This window comes from Macrobrachium rosenbergii, chromosome 22, assembly GCF_040412425.1.
Source record: "Macrobrachium rosenbergii isolate ZJJX-2024 chromosome 22, ASM4041242v1, whole genome shotgun sequence".
In the NCBI taxonomy this organism is placed as follows: Eukaryota; Metazoa; Arthropoda; class Malacostraca; order Decapoda; family Palaemonidae; genus Macrobrachium; species Macrobrachium rosenbergii.
The window spans coordinates 21,305,094-21,322,146 of NC_089762.1; the positions used below are offsets into that span (position 1 = coordinate 21,305,094).

At 38.2% G+C, this 17,053-nt stretch overlaps 1 protein-coding gene across 6 annotated transcripts in view; it reads left to right on the top strand.

Annotated features, from left to right (window-relative positions):
• Nucleotides 1–17,053, top strand: part of LOC136850627 (uncharacterized protein DDB_G0284459-like) — a 370,523-nt gene that overhangs the window by 126,787 nt on the left and 226,683 nt on the right. The window lies entirely within an intron of this gene.

A 17,053-nucleotide genomic window follows, 5' to 3' on the forward strand; every position in this document is an offset into this window, starting at 1 on the left:
TTTTATCTGCGGGCCAGCTGGGACAGGAAAGCTCTTCCAGACACATTCATCTTCCCAATATCTCAAAAAATCAAGAAGGATCCCTGTTGGTGGAAGTCAGAAGGCAGGCTTTCAGAAGGAAAGTCCCTTCTTCCTTTGAACCCCAACCTAGACGTCTATGCAGATGTGTCGGGTCTGGGTTGGGGAGTGCTTCTGAGCACCCAAGAAGTGTCAGGAACCTGGTCCCAGGAGCAGATTCACTGGTACATCAACCTCAAGGAGCTGATGGCAAATCGGCTGGGCCTTCAGCATTTTGCTTCAATAGTCCGCAGTCAAGTAGTGACCATACACTCGGACAATACTACAGCCCTGACGTATGCTGTATAGTATAAAGAAGCGAGGTGGGACTCATTCATTCTCCCTTTGCGAGGCAGCAAGAACCATCCTTTTATGGGAAGATCATAACCGGACCAAGTTGGTGACACAGTTCTTCCAGGGCAAGCTCAGTGTCCGTGCGAACGGGTTGAGCCATCGCAGTCAGGTGAGTGGACCCTTCATCCGCAGGTGTGCGAGGATCTGTGGAAGCTGTGAGGGAGACCTCATAGATCTGTTTGTGATGTCCAAGAATCATCGTTTACCAGTCTTTTGCTCTCCAGTACCAGACCCTCTAGCATGGGCGGCGGACGCCATGCTACAAGACTGGTCAACAAGGATCTCTACGCCTTCCCGCCATTCTGCATGATATGAGAAGTCCTCAACAAGTTCTGCAACCACATGAACGTCATGATGACTAGTGGCCCCGTTCTGGCCGCGACATGAATGGTTCTCGGATTTCCTGAAGCTGCTGACGGACTTCCCGAGGTTGTTAACGCAGCGACCAAGTCTGCTCAGACAACCCCACTTCAGGTGGTTCCACCAAGGATTGTCCACTCTGGCCCTGACAGGGTACAGACTGTCAGGAAACTCCTGAGACAGAAGGGGTTTTCAAGAACAACTTCCGAGACTATTGCTGAGTGTAGGCACTCCTCTTCCGACAGTCTATCAAGCCAAGTGGACATCATCAGACTCCTGTACTTGAGGACATCTAGGGGCCTGTCCTCCTCTACGATCAGAGGATACAGGGCTATGCTGAGTTCAGTGTTTCGGCACAGAGGTATGGATCTGTCTGTTAATCAAGACCTGTCCAATCTCTTTAAAATCCTTGAATACCTCCCAATCCTAGGGGCAAGAGGCTGTCTCTTGGAATCTGGATGTAGTTTTGAAGTGGCTCTCTGGACCCCGCTTAGAGCCTCTTTGTTCTGCTTCATTACGAGATCTTACCAGGAAGAGTGCTTGCACTTGGCAAGAGAGTGGGATTTCCCAAGGTGATGCCGTATGTTCCTTCACCCTGGGATTTTTAGCAAGAATGAAGACCCAACCAAGCCCTGGTCACGTTCCTTCATATTGAAATCCTGATGGAAATACTAGGCCCAGATGAGGAGGAGAGATTTCTGTACCCAGTGAGAGCACTGAGGTATTACTTGCACAGAACGGAAAAGATTTGAGGTCCTACAAGTAATTTGTGGTGCTAGGTCAGGAATCCGTCTCATGCCCTATCAAAGAATGGCTTGTCTTTCTTCTTGAAGGATCTCATCTCTGAGGCCCATTCCCAGGTTGGAGAAGAGGCCTTAAAGTCCATCAAAGCTAAAGCTCATGAGATCAGAGCTGTCTCCACATCTTTAATCTTCAAGCACAACCTTTCTCTATCATCAGTTCTTCAAGTGACTTACTGGAGGTGCAAGTCTGTCTTCGCAACCCATTATCTTCGTTATGTGGAAACTACTTTTGAAAATTGTAGTACTTTAGGGCCTTTATCCGTGGCTGGCACAGTGTTGGGGGAGGAAGCATAGGAAGCCTTTCTGCCTTTCTTTTCGCTTCACCTTGAACATGGGTGCTGAGTCATAAGGGGAGTCTGAGGGTACTGTGTACCAGGAGACCCACCAGTCTTAGCTTTAATGGGTGGGTGATATTTTTGTATTTTGTGGTGTAGGTGATGCTCGTGTTCATTGATTCTGATCATTTGGTTGGTCAGTATGTGCCCAGGGCAGGGGAAACTGGCTTCTTGTATACTTTGTTAGTCACAGGGTTCATCCCTTGCAGCAAAGTACCCTTTAATGTAGAGGTGTGTCTGGCCAACTCACCATACCCTACATGGTTAAGATGAGCTCCGACCAGAGGCAGTATCTACCTGCAGCAGCTCTCTTACTAGGTAAGGAACGACAAGCATTGTACCAATACTAATTTTGCTGTCCTTTAACTCATGGTCGGGCATCCATAATGTTTTGGGGTGGTTAACCCTTTAACGCCGACTGGACGTATTTTACGTCGACAAAAGTTGTCTGTCGGGTGCCAAGTGGATGTAAAATACGTCGACTACAAAAAGTTTTTTAAATATTCGCGGAAAAATACTTTTAAATCGCGCCTTGAGGGATGCTGGGAGTTCACGGATCACGCTGCTGTTTTGTTTACAAGCGTGACCCAGCTGCGCATGCGCGAATTTCTTTCTTATACCAAAAGAAAACATCAGCTAACTCTGCTGAAAATCTCAGAAATTCTTTAGTCACCTTGTTGTAATTTTTGCACCGTTTTCTATTAGCCTTTGCATAAAGTTTTATATATGAAAATGTGCACAATTTCATGTAGAATACAAAAAAAAAAAATAACACATGGTTGTAGCTTTTATCAATTTTGACATATTTTCATATAAATCACAATAAGTGCTAAAATTTCAACCTTCGGTCAACTTTGACTCAACCGAAATGGTAAAAAAATGCAATTGTATGCTAAAACTCTTACATTCCAGTAATATTCAATCATTTACCTTCATTTTGCAACAAACAAGAAGTCTCTAGCACAATATTTTGATGTATGGTGAATTTTTGAAAAAAACATTTTCCTTACGTCCACACTCGCTAACTCTGCTGAAAATCTCAGAATTTCTTTAGTCACTTTGTCATAATTTTTGCACTGTTTTGTATTAGCCATTACATAAAGTTATATATATGAAAATGTGTGCAATTTCATGTAGAATACAACAAAAAATAACTCATGGTTGTAGCTTTTATAAATTTTGACATTTTCATATAAATCACAATAAGTGCCAAAATTTCAACCTTCTTTGACTCGACCGAAATGGTCGAAAAATGCAATTGTAAGCTAAAACTCGTACATTCTAGTAATATTCAATCATTTACCTTCATTTTGCAACAAATTGGAAGTCTCTAGCACAATATTTCGATTTATGGTAAATTTTTGAAAAAACTTTTTCCTTACGTCCTCGCTAACTCTGCTGAAAATCTTGTAAGAGCCTGATGCTGTCTCTTCCAAACACGTGTGTGTTCGTGTGTTCGTTGTCCATCGGAGTGGACAAGATAACAAGAGCATCTTGTTTTCTTTCTCTAAAGGAACGCAACTTCAACCATACAATATTTCTGTCTGTTTCTCCCTAACCACTGTTGTCTTGATGTATGTACAATCACCACTACTTGCATTGCCATGCAAGCATTCTAATCATGTACTCAAAATTGTTCCAACGAATCTTCTGTATCAAACTGTATGTATGTTTCTGTTTGTGAAGACGCCAAACGTCTCACCACTCCGATGGATGACTAACACACACGTGTTTGGAAGAGACGGCATCAGGCTCTTACAGTCTCAGAAATTCTTTAGTCACTTTGTCGTAATTTGTGCACAGTTTTATGTTAGCCGTTACATAAAGTTTTATATATGAAAATGTGCACAATTTCATGTAGAATACAACAAAAAATAACTCGTGGTTGTAGCTTTTATATATTTTGACATATTTTCATATAAATCACGGTAAGTGCCAAAATTTCAACCTTCGGTCAACTTTGACTCGACTGAAATGGTAAAAAAAATGCAATTGTAAGCTAAAACTCTTACATTCTAGTAATATTCAATCATTCACCTTCATTTTGCAACAACTGAGAAGTCTCTAGCACAATATTTCGATTTATAGTGAATTTTTGAAAAATTTTTTTACCTCCGCACATGCTAACTGCTGAAAATCTCAGAATTTCTTTAGTCACTTTGTCGTAATTTTTGCACCGTTTTATGTTAGCTGTTACATAATGTTTTATATATGAAAATGTGCACAATTTCATGTAGAATACAACCATGAATTATTTTTTGTTGTATTCTACATGAAATTGCGCACATTTTCATATATAAAACTTTGTGTAACGAATAATATAAAACGGTGCAAACATTACGACAAAGAATTTCTGAGATGTTTGGCCGAGTTACCGCGCATACGTAAGGATTTTTTTTTTTTTTTTTTTTTTTTTTTTTTTTTTTTTTTTCAAAAATTCACCATAAATCGAAATATTGTGCTAGAGACTTCCAATTTGTTGCAAAATGAAGGTAAATGATTGAATATTACTAGAATGTAAGAGTTTTAGCTTACAATTCCATTTTTAGACCATTTCGGTCGAGTCAAAGTTGACCAAAGGTTGAAATGTTGGCACATCGTGGTTTATATGGAAATATTTCAAAACTGATAGAAGCTACAACCATGAGTTATTTTTTGTTGTATTCTACATGAAATTGTGCACATTTTCATACATAAAGCTTTATGTAACGACTAATATAAAACGGTGAAAACATTACGACAAAGTGACGAAAGAATTCCTGAGATGTTCGGCTGAGTTACCACAGGCAGACCTAAGGAAAAAGTTTTTTTTTTTTTTTTTTTTCAAAATTCACCATAAATTGAAATATTGTGCTAGAGACTTCCAATTTGTTGCAAAATGAAGGTAAATGATTGAATATTACTAGAATGTAAGAGTTTTAGCTTACAATTGCATTTTTCGACCATTTCGGTTGAGTCAAAGTTGACCGAAGGTTGAAATTTTGGCACTTATTGTGATTTATATGAAAATATTTCAAAACTGATAGAAGCTACAACCATGAGTTATTTTTTGTTGTATTTTACATGAAATTGCGCACATTTTCACATATAAAATTTTATGTAACGACTAATATAAAACAGTGCAAACATTACGACAAAGTGATGAAAGAATTTCTGAGATGTTCGGCAGAGTTATCGCGCGTGGACGTAAGGAAAAAGTTTTTTAAAAAATTCACCATAAATCGAAATATTGTGCTAGAGACTTCCAATTTGTTGCAAAATGAAGGTAAATGATTGAATATTACTAGAATGTAGAGTTTTAGCTTACACTTGCGTTTTTCGACCATTTCGGTCGGGTCAAAGTTGACCGAAGGTTGAAATTTTGTCACTTATTGTGATTTATATGAAAATATTTCAAAACTGATAAAAGCTACAACCATGGGTTGTTTTTTTTTGTATTTTACATGAAATTGCGCACCTTTTCATATATAAAACTTTATGTAATGGCTAATATAAAACGGTTCAAAAATTACGACAAAATGACGAAAGAATTTCTGAAATTTTCGGCTGAGTTACCGCGCGTGGACGTAAGGAAAAAGTTTTTTCAAAAATTCACCATAAATCGAAATATTGTGCTAGAGACTTCCAATTTGTTGCAAAATGAAGGTAAATGATTGAATATTACTAGAATGTAGAGTTTTAGCTTACACTTGCATTTTTCGACCATTTCGGTCGGGTCAAAGTTGACCGAAGGTTGAAATTTTTTGTAGTCGACGTATGGTACGTCTGCTCGTCACCCGACAGACAATTTTAGTCAACTTACGATACGTCCAGTCGGCGTATAAGTGTTAATCCATATATCCCACCGTGTCAATTTGGGATTCAGCAGTGTAATTACTTGGTAAGTTACATATGTAAAAACAATATTTTTATGATAGAGTTTTATATATACTTACCAAGTAATCACGAATCAAGCCCTCCTTCTCCTCATATGGAAAGAAGGGCAAAAACAACTGAAGTGCGCTGTTGAAGTTGCTCCTCTCGTACCCCAAAAGTTGGCGGGGACTAGTCGCCTACTACGACACTAGTGCTACCACAAATCTCAAAACTTTTAAGCTGCCACTGAGTGAAACTATAAGCAATGTAATTACTTGGTAAGTACATATAAAACTTTATTTTATCATAAAAATGTCATATTCTATATATCTATCTTGATTGTTCATCATGTTAATATAAGAAATTGCACACTATAACAAAAAGAAAGCTATTGTAGATAAGTTCATGGTACCGGGGAAATCAAAGGATAACTTTCGAAAATATGTTATATAAAAGTTGGAGCAGTGGAATAGAGTAGAGTGGACTGAAAGAGTAAGCCAGTGTCTAAGGAGAACTGTGCTTTAGTGGAAGGGTAGGCATTTGAAGAAGTAAAACATGTTACCCTTCTGTTGTTACCATGGAATAAACTGATGGTAGAGCCAGTATCAGGAGTGCAGTGAAAAAATATTAACAACATCCAAGATGAATTGAAAAATTATTGCTGAACTACTGGTAAATGAGGACACCCCATTGGTAAGAAAGTTGAGGAGATTGTGAAGAAGTGTAATGGTAAAGTTCTAAGGTTCATGGTTGGAGTGCATTGAGAATCTGTTACAAATGAAGTTGCTTAAGGGTAAGTTGTCCTGATTCAGGAAATTATACTATCTCAACTGATGTGATGGTTGGACTTTGAATATAACAGCATGAAGACCAGTGCAGAGGTCCACAAAATGATAAATGCTTAGACCAGATGGGAATTCAAGTAGAAAGTGTGAAAAATAGATGTAAAGTGGAAACCTGATGTAAATATAATAATGAGAATAGTGTGACTGATATTGTCACAAAAGGTGCTTAGGATTACATGGAATTTTGATGCCCAAAATGTATTGCAAGAGCAAATGGAGAAGGGAGGGAAATTGAGAACCTTGGTGTGAATGAAAATGTCCCTGAGTTGTTTGCAATTCAAGAAATACTGTTCATGAAAACATCTGGAGGGGGGGTGGGATCCATTGTTTGAGAACTACTAATACTCATACATTTTATTTAGCTTTATTCTGTATAACAATAGGTCTATACTGGGGAAATGGGATTAGTGCAAATAGAGTAGTATCATTTGCATAAGAAACAAGCTTGTAAACCACATACCATGCATATATAGTATAAAAAGCAATTGGGCAAGACTCTTACTGAGGAACACAAGAGATTGCATTTATGTAATCAGTACAGTATATCAGCTGTAATTATTTGCATTCTGTATGTTAAAAATGAAGACATAGTCCACCAGATATCAAAGTTTGAATCAAAGGACCTTAGTATTAACGTGGCCAGAACTAGCATTTGAAATTAGGACCACTCATACAAACTTCATTTTTCCCTTCAGGAATACAAACCATCACCATTATTTGAAGGTCTTTAGCTCATATGCATGAACTGGCTGTGAGCTTGGAAACAAGGTTACACCATTATGGAGATGAAGGATGATGGGGAAGTACCCCACTGTACCCATGCTATTCGGTCAACTTTTTTTTTTTTTTTTCCAGCCAGCATTAAGAGTGTGCGGATCACTCTTCTTGTCCTTTGTGTCTTCTGTAGTTCTTTATTTCCAAGTACACGAGCAGACAGAAGAACATTCAGTGCAGTGGCCAATCATACATACCAAGCAAGATGGGTGTGATTACAACATTTATTCGCTGAAGTCGTGAGATAAGGACAGTTGATCTTGGCACCAAGACTTCTGGATTTGTTCAACCTCTAAAGAAGCTTGATCATGGTCCTTCTTTCTCGACTTACTGAAGTTGGTGCTGTACTGTTCTGTCTTCTCGCACCTTTGGTACCCATTTACATCTGGAAGCTTAAGCCTTTCGTCATTCTGCATGTTTCGAAAGTGTTCATTGAAATGGATCATTCTACTTCCTTCGTCCTGTGGTGCCCATGACAGTATGACGTCTGTGTTGCCTCCGTAAAGACTAGACTTTCAACCCAATGCTAACGACTCTTCCATTACCTTCAAGTTGGCTGAAGAATGGTGTCAAAATTGTCATTTCTCTGTCTAGTGAGATGATCAAATGAGCGTACCCCGCAACTTCGTGGTGGTCATCAGTGTTTTTCGGACCAGACCCTTTGAGGCCAGGGACATTCGGGAAGAACCTGTTTGTCGAGTACTAGGGTGGAATGTAATCTTGCAGATCACATTCATCTCCCTTTACCTTGGGGTGTTGCCCATAGGTCCTTGGATTCCTTTTTTTTTGGATCCTATGGTGGATGCTCAACAAGTCATTTAGTTCACCAAGATGTTGAGGGACGGGTTGCATCTCACCCAAGGTGTGTGGCTACTAGGAAAAGGTGTGTGTGGGACTGGCTTACCTTTCTCCTGTCTTCCTTCCTTCATCCAGTGGGCAGAGGAACGGTGAACGAGCCGTCACGTGCTGGACTGGCGTGCATGCAGGTGATCTAGATGGCTGAGTATCCTATATATAATCTATTTGGATTAGTAGATGCAAATTCTTCCTTCTCTCTAGCAAGGGGAGAGAGGGACTGACTATGAGCAAACCAGTTGGTTATTCATAGCTTTATACTCTCCAAGACTGAGGGTTCTTCCAAACCTTTTCGAATCAAGGATATTACATCCCTTTAATTCAGAATATGCCCAGAAGTCTGATGATTGAACATCTCTCTTGTTCAGTGGATCAGAGGTATGGCCTCCTTCCTTTGCTCTTTCATGAACAGGAAGAGAGTACCCAAGTGAGCTGAAGTACCAGTCAGTTCAGAGATTTACCCGGAATCTTCCCTCCAAAAGTAAGTCTCCCACATGTAAAGACCGAGAGTTTGTATTCGTGTAGGAACAAATGACAAATTTTTAAAAGTAATTTGTATTTTTCCTAACATGCAAACCTCAGGTCTTTTCATTAATGGCCCACCTCTTTACCACCCCTCATACTCTTACCTGGGCCAAAAGGTAAACTGCCCATAACTGAATATATACTGGCTTGGTGGGCAGTGCTTCTGCACCTACCATCAGTAACTGTTACCATAACCAACCTTGCAAAAGTTTAATGGCCAAACCTCCAGCTCGCTGAAAGTTAATGCCACATGTAAAACTGAGGGTTTGTATATTAGGAAAAATACAAATTAGGTTTAAAAATTTGTCATTTTTCATTCATGTCTATGTTATCATGTTTTCTTAGTAGACACAAAAACAAGAAAATTTGTGTGGGAGACATGGACAACTTTGGTCACTTCATGTCTCTCACCTTAGTAGACCCACATAGGCATTAACGGCTGTTATTGAGGGGTATACCCAACTGGGGATGCTGCTGAATCCTTCTAGAGCTTTCCTTCTGCCAGCTTCCGTTCCTTTGCCATCTCCTAAGAGAGGTTCCTCACCTAGGAAGGATAGCTCTCTTGCTCCACAGAGGCCTGTTCCTATCCTTTCCTCTAGAGATAAGTGTTCCTCCTGCAGTTTCTTTGTTCTTCGATGTCTGTGATGGTGCTCCTAGAGCAAGTAAGAAGTCACTGGACTACTTGGGCATACACTGGATATTTCAGTTTATTCTTGTATTTATCTCCTAAGCGATCATCTCAGATGACAACTGCCACTGATACTGTGTATACAGCAAAAAAAGGGGATCCTTCCATTGCAGTAGACCTTTCTGTTACTGATCCTGTAGTAGATGCTTGAACATCTTTGGTTGTAGCCTTAACCAGACCACCAGCATGGAAGACAAGCTTGGTTCATAAGAAGGGAAGGAAGAAACACAGTCATTATTTCTCTTCATCCGCTTCATCATTGTCTTCATAATCATATTTGTTCTGCTTCTTATCCCCAGACTCTTCTCTGCTGTGAAAGTGAAAAAAAAGAAGAAAAGGAAGTCTAAGGCCCTGTGTAAGAAGTCCAGATGGATTTCTCATCACCATTCATCCTTCTCAGAGAGGACCAGGGGTAGGAGATCATCTGCTGATGGTCATGATACCTCTGGCACTTCCTACTTAGAGAAGAGGACTTTCCCTCCTCATCCCTAGGGCTCTTGTGCTCACATTAGGATGATTATGCCCATTTTGATAGCCCAATGTGTGCTTGGTCTGCGTGCCAACTGCGTGTGTTGGTTTGCAACAGCTCTGCTCCCTGTACCTCTAAGGAGTTGTGTTGGGAAGAGTCCAATCAACCTCTTTGCTCTGTGGTGTCAGGGTTTGTAGGCCACATGTGCTCAAGCAGCAGGTTAGGTGCTAGCGCTTGCTCTTCTCTTGGAGTGTGTAGAGTGGAAGCTATACCATCATCTTGTTGAGGGCAACCTTGTTTGTAGGAGCATGAACAACCTTAGTGTTCTCACTCAAATGGGAGATCTTGTGCTTGTTTCCACCTCATAGGGAGGGTGAGAGAGGTGAAGGTACTTGGGTAGGGTAAGAAAGTTGAAGAATACTTGTGGAAGGGGAGGGTGAGAGGGGTGAAGAGTACTTGGGGAAGGGGAGGGTGAGAGAGGTGGTTGGTACTTGGGCAGGGTGAGAGAGAGGTGACAGTTACTTGGGCAGGGTAAAAGATGCTATGGGTGTATGGGGAGGGTGAGGTAGGCAATGAACAGACTCATTCCTCCCCTGTGTTTTCATCTTCAGAGGGTCAAGGTCTGAACTGCATTTGGATGGTGACATCTGGATCTTGTCTGTCCTCTCCAGCAAGAATCTGCTTAGGTCTGCTGTGACTCCCTCAGTGCCTGACGAGTGTGTAGTTTGTGCCTCAAAAGCCAGAGGGGCTCAGAGGCCCCATTCTATCTAGAACCCTTTCCTTCTGAGCTAGAGCAGCATTTCTGAGAGATTACTGACCTTAGGCAAAAGCATAGTAGTCTCAGGGAGGCAAACCTGACTTCATATCTGCCTACGGTTTCATCAGTGAAACTTTCCTTGGGTGGCTTCAGTTGCATGCCCTATGCTCAAGTTGTCACAGTCATGGTTGGGCTCATGGTGTTTTAAAGCAGGTGAACTACCCGATGTGTGGGCCATGAGTTCCTTTGCTGCTAGTAGATCATGCAAACTCTTCCTTACTGATTTCATGTCAGAAGAGGTATTATGTGCCAGGTGATGCAGAGGCTATTCCTCTCCTGTTGGACTCCAGTTTGCCAACTGATGAGCGACCTCCCCTGGAAAGGCTCTTGTCAAAAGGGACTTTCATTCTTTGCTCAGGAGTTGACTGCCTTGGATTCTGTTGACATATCTTGTAGTCTGTTGTTGCCATGGCTTCTCTGCAAACTGTCTTGTGGCTCAACCTTTGTTGAACACCTTAGCAGACTGCTTTTACATGTTTCACTTGGCAACGAGAAGACCTTGTATAGGAGGTTGTTGGTGTTTTGACCATTTTAGCACTCTTGTGTATCAACCAATGGGCAAATTTTGTCCTTTGAAGGAGGGATAGGGTTGTCTCCCTCTTTTTGAGGCAAAGTTTCTCATGAGAGCAGCCTCTCATCAAGGAATTATTTGGTGTTGGACATTGGCATGAGACCTAGGTGGGCCTGACTTGTATTAACCAGCAAATGCAGGAGATCAGCAAATTAAATCCAATAAATCAATCAATCACTGAAATGCAATTACATACTACAAGGGTGGGAGATGCCTCTTTATTGGGTGAGGATATGGCATGCATTGTTAACACATGGCCATTTAATGCTGAGAGTAGGGCAGTTTGGGGCCAAGTCATTTCTTGATTGTTTAGTCCATTTGACTGTGAGGTATCTGATGATTAAACACTCCATTCTTTAGAAATAAATGTCTATCCTTTCAGAGTGCTAGGGCTGGTGGTAACTATCTTATTTCCAAGGTATTCAGTAAGTTATATACAATTTAGTTCTATATTTAAAATTTTAATTTAAAGTGTTTCTCATGAAATTTGGATATCTTGTTCTAAGAGTTTCATAGTACTCCAGTTACTTTATATTTCTAATTTTTTTAATCATGTAAATTGGTTTATAGAAATGGGGTTTAAAACTGTTAACCCTTAAACGCCGAGCTTCTATTTACAAAAACGTCTCCCGTATGCCGGCGGCGTTCGGGAGTTAGCGCCAAAGCGGAAAAAAAGTTTTCTTCAAAAATTCACAGCACGCTTAGTTTTTAAGATTAAGAGTTCATTTTTGGCTCCTTTTTTTCTCATTGCCTGAAGTTTAGTATGCAACCATCAGAAATGAAAAAATATCATTATCATATATAAATATTGGAATATATGACAGCAAAAAAAAAACATATATAATTGTATACCAATCGCGCTCTAAGCAAAACGGTTAAAGCTAATGAGTTACTTTTTTTTAGTTGTATTGTACACTAAATTGCGATGATTTTGGTATATAACAGATTGTAAAACGATTAAAGCAACACAGAGAAAATATTATCACAAAATGATGCATGAATTCGTAACGAGCGGACGTAAAAAAAAATTTTTTTCAAAAATTCACCATAAATCGAAATATTGTGCTAGAGACTCTCCAATTGTTTCAAAATGAAGGAAATTGATTGAGTATTACTAGACTGTAAGTTTTTTAGCTTACAATTGCATTTTTTTACCATTTCGATCGAGTTAAAGTTGACCGAAGGTTGATTTTTTTCTATATTTATATGAAATTATTTCAAAAATGGTAAAAGCTAAAAGCATGATTTATTTTTTGTTGTATTCTATGTCCTGTTGCCTCACAAATACGCAAACACTCGCCAAAGTTCTGCAAAACACGGATGCGTCAAGATATCGCTCTCCGATGATGCGCCGCTGATGCTTTCTGGTGCGAGAAGGAAGAAATTCGCGCATGTGCGTCTTGGTGACGCTTATAAACAAAACTACAGCGTGATCCGTGAACTCCCAGCATCCCTCAAGGCGCGTGATTTAAAACCTTTCACAAACTAGGCCTATAATTATTTTTCCGCGAATATTTAAAAAACCATTTTTAGTTGACGTACCATACGTCCACTTGGCACCCAACAGACAATTTTAGTCGACGTATGGTACGTCCAGTAGGCGTTTAAGGGTTAATTATGACATAGCAGATGTGAAAGTTGGTAATTTTGTTTTTTACTGGAAATATTATTTCTGATGTTGATGACTATAGTTGTGACACCAGTCTACTAAAATCAATCAGTCCTAGACATCTTCCTGTGGGCCTTTGTGGTTTGGGCAGCCTCCTAGAATGCCTGGCACTCAGGATGGTAGTAAGAGAGTCCATTTTGACTCCTCCTAGGATAGTGTTGTTGGTTTAGGACTCAAGTGAGGAACCTGCTGAGGATCTGCATGCACTCCAGGACTATGCGTCCTTCACAGAAAACGTAAACTGGGTCTGCAACTTTTTCAAGATTGTATGACCATCTCAGTCCCTGTGTGACGCTTTGGTCACCACCCTGCAAAATGTAATTAGGAATCTTCGACCTTTGATCTTCTGTTTAATAAATATTCTTAGCTGTGTTAGGGCTGATAAGAAGGATTTTGAGAAGAATGTGTTTTTGTTGATGTATTTGTAGTAAAACCTTTAAAGCAAGCTCAGTATGAAGACAATGTACAGCATTAAATTTGTCACTTAAAACTGAAATTTTTCTCTGAAAAAGTAGTCTTAGAATTCTTGAAAAAATAATGTCAAAATTCTGTCATTTTAGATACAAAATGACAGAGGAAAATATTTTTATATATTAACCCTTAAGGAGCGGGCTAATTGTATATCATGCACACCCCCACACTGGGCAAACTTTAAGGTTGGCCAATTTAAGAAAAAAAAAAACTTCAGTAGAAAGCAGAAGATATATGCAAATGCACAAGGTGTAATAAGAAAATTTTTTTAATTTTTCCTACCTTCCATGGGAAGTTGAAGGTGACTATTTACAACCAAGTTATACAAGTTATACATGTTTTTTTTTTCTAATTTATTTTTGTTTTGTAAAATTATAATTACAGCTCATACAGTATCATAACAGATAAGAACTAAAATCAGTGACAAATTCTGAATATATTTGTTACAAAATATATATGTAAATTTACTGAGATCAGGAGATGCAGTAACTTTTTTGGAGGTATACATGTTTTTTTCTAATATTTCTTTGCACTTTTCTTTGCAAAATTACAATTATAACTGATATCATATCATAAAAGATAAAAACTAAAACCAACAGCAATCCCTGGATATATTTATGAGAAAATAAATAAAAAAGACCTCATGGGGGAGAGAGGAGCAAGACATCCCTCCCCCCCCTATCAAGTCATCAAGTCAAGAAGAATACTGATCTCCCTGAGATGCCCACTGACTGAGCTGAGCTGAGTCTAAAGTTGCCACCAGGCATTTATGGGTCATTGAAGTAATGGAAACTCTTTCCTGCTCGATACAGCCAAATTGTATGGCACGTAATATTAATACTCGTATGAGGATACCTATCCATTAAGGGTTAAGAAGAACGCTGACTCTATAAGGCCCCATCATAAAGTAAGTGCTTATAGCTACCTTATAAATGAAGAGGTTTGCTTCAAATTTTTACCACTTATTCTTCAACTAATAATGAAAATTTTCTACGAGGGAAATTTAGAAATTCAACTTCTAAGTTAATTTTTTTGTCACATTTACAAAAAAATGTTAAAACTTAAAAAATATTATGCAAAAAAAGTTTCACTCAAAAATGAATTTCCCATGTACAAAATCAAGTTATACTACACTGTAAAAATTTCATCGAATTTGGTTCATTTTTCTTGGAGTTACAAGGATGTATTTTTGAAAAACTAACTTTTGAGAAAATGGCAAAAAGAAAAAAATTCATGGTTATTTTTTAATAGCTATGAAACTATGAGAAGGCTGATTTTTGCACAAAAACTATTTAGTCATATAAGAAATATGCCTTGAAATTTACAATATACTCAAATGAATAGAAATGTGCTCTCTCTTGATTTGTATGTTACCTAAAATTTGCATTATATATATATATATATATATATATATATATATATATATATATATATATATATATATATATATATATATATATATATATATATATATATATATATATATATATATATAAATAGACATGAAAGAACACATTACTGCTATTTTTACGCTAATAAACAATCAATAGAAAAACTCGTATTATGATGAAATCAAGTGAAAATAGTGAACGGAATCTTGATGTTTTTACACAAAACAAAGTCCCCCAAACAGCCATCGTCATCTATTAATGAAAATAATAGATAAATTAATTTCACAACGAGACGTATTTTAGTTCTATTTTGACTTAAAAACACTTCTTACAACGAAAAATAACCTTGCCACATATAAATAAAGTACATGTATATAGAGATCCATTTATGCTAACTAGGAGCAATAAAAGCACTCTGAACTTAATTGAATATGGCGAAATAAACACTGCACAAACGATTTCCAAACCAAAACATTGATTGCTATGATTGCAATTTATAATACAAAAGCAATATAGGAATATATACGATATTATTGGATACAGTGAATTAAGGCATAAAATTTAAAAAATCCATGGAAAAGATGCATATTCGTTATGTTGACGTTTGTATAATACAATATGTGAAGATAGAGTACAGTATAATGTAGGCTATGCTACCGATATATATACAATATACCATAGTGTGGGCTAAACTAATTCTTGTTCGTTGTTCAATTTCTCTTTGTATTGAATTATCATAAGTCACTTTGCATGACCTCTAGAATTAGCTGATATTAATAATTACTGTACTGTGTATGTATAGAGCATACTTTATAGCATAGGCTAGGCTACCACATATGTATACATTGTACAGAATATCCTAGTGTAGGGTAGGCTATGTTCGAGATATGTTTTGGTATTTCTTAAATTTTTGCAAGAAACGATGTTTTTTTTTTTTTTTTAACCCCATCGTAAGTAGGATAATACCGGTATAAGCATTTTTAGTTTGTTTTGTGTGTTTGAACTATCAAAATAGGTGGTTCTAAGTGTTTTTAGAAGTGTTCTAAGTATTCGCAAGTTTTAGCTATTCGTGGGGGTGTGGTTGATCCCTTAGAGATCTGGGCGTTTACTGCATACATACATACATACTGTGTGTATATGTGTATATATATATATATATATATATATATATATATATATATTATATATATATATATATATATATATATATATATATATATATATATATATATATATATATATATATATATATATATATATATATATATATATATATATATATATTGTTACGTGTGAGGGTCTTGTTGATCATGTATTATTCAATTTACGTAAGTTTTCTGCCCTGCAAACCAAGATTACACGTAACCTGCCACTTGAAGCCAAAAGTTAACCTCAAAGACAGACGTTAATTAGCCAAAGGTCGCCAGTTAAGGGTTATTAACCTTAACAAAGAATATTTGAGATGAATTTGATTTTAAACGCATAACGGTTCTTCCAAACATTCGGACGCTGAGGCATACAAAGCATCGAGATTTAACCTGATGTTGCTTACCCTAAATCCTAGGTATTTTACTGGAATAATGGGGTTGAAGCTAACAATAAAATAATTAGGCTTAATCTAGACTTTGTAAACACACATACCCTAAGTGGTGGCTGAAGGAAGAAAACAAAGAAAAAATGTGAAATACAGAAAAGTACTAGTCAATCGATTTGAAGCTTCAACAAGAATCGGACTTACCGTGAATGTCGAAGTCGCTGCGCAAACGAGGGACCTCAGGAGTCGTATTCTGGCAGTCTTCCCAATTCACTAATTAAGTTAGACGTAGGAGGAAAAGTAATAAGAACAAAGAATATCGTTCGGCACGCACGCAGCGTCACCCTGGTTCAGCGACCGCTGGAATCTCTCTGACCCGACTCGCCTCGTTCCGCCAGGAGAGGGCTTATACCGCCTCGGCAATCCGACCTTGACAAAGGCATCGTCGAATGCATAGAATAAAGCTTAAGGGCCACCATAACTAGGGGTCATTGAGCGTAAACCCTCTCTGAGGCTTAGGTCCCTAATGCCCTAGCATATTTTGTTTACAAACTTTCCAGCCTATGCGGCGCCATTTGTCTACTGCGGTGATTGTTATTTTTAAATTGCCTAGCCTACCGGCGGCAGGGATGTTCTCTGTCGAGGTGAATCGGACTAATATTCTTACACCTAACTACATC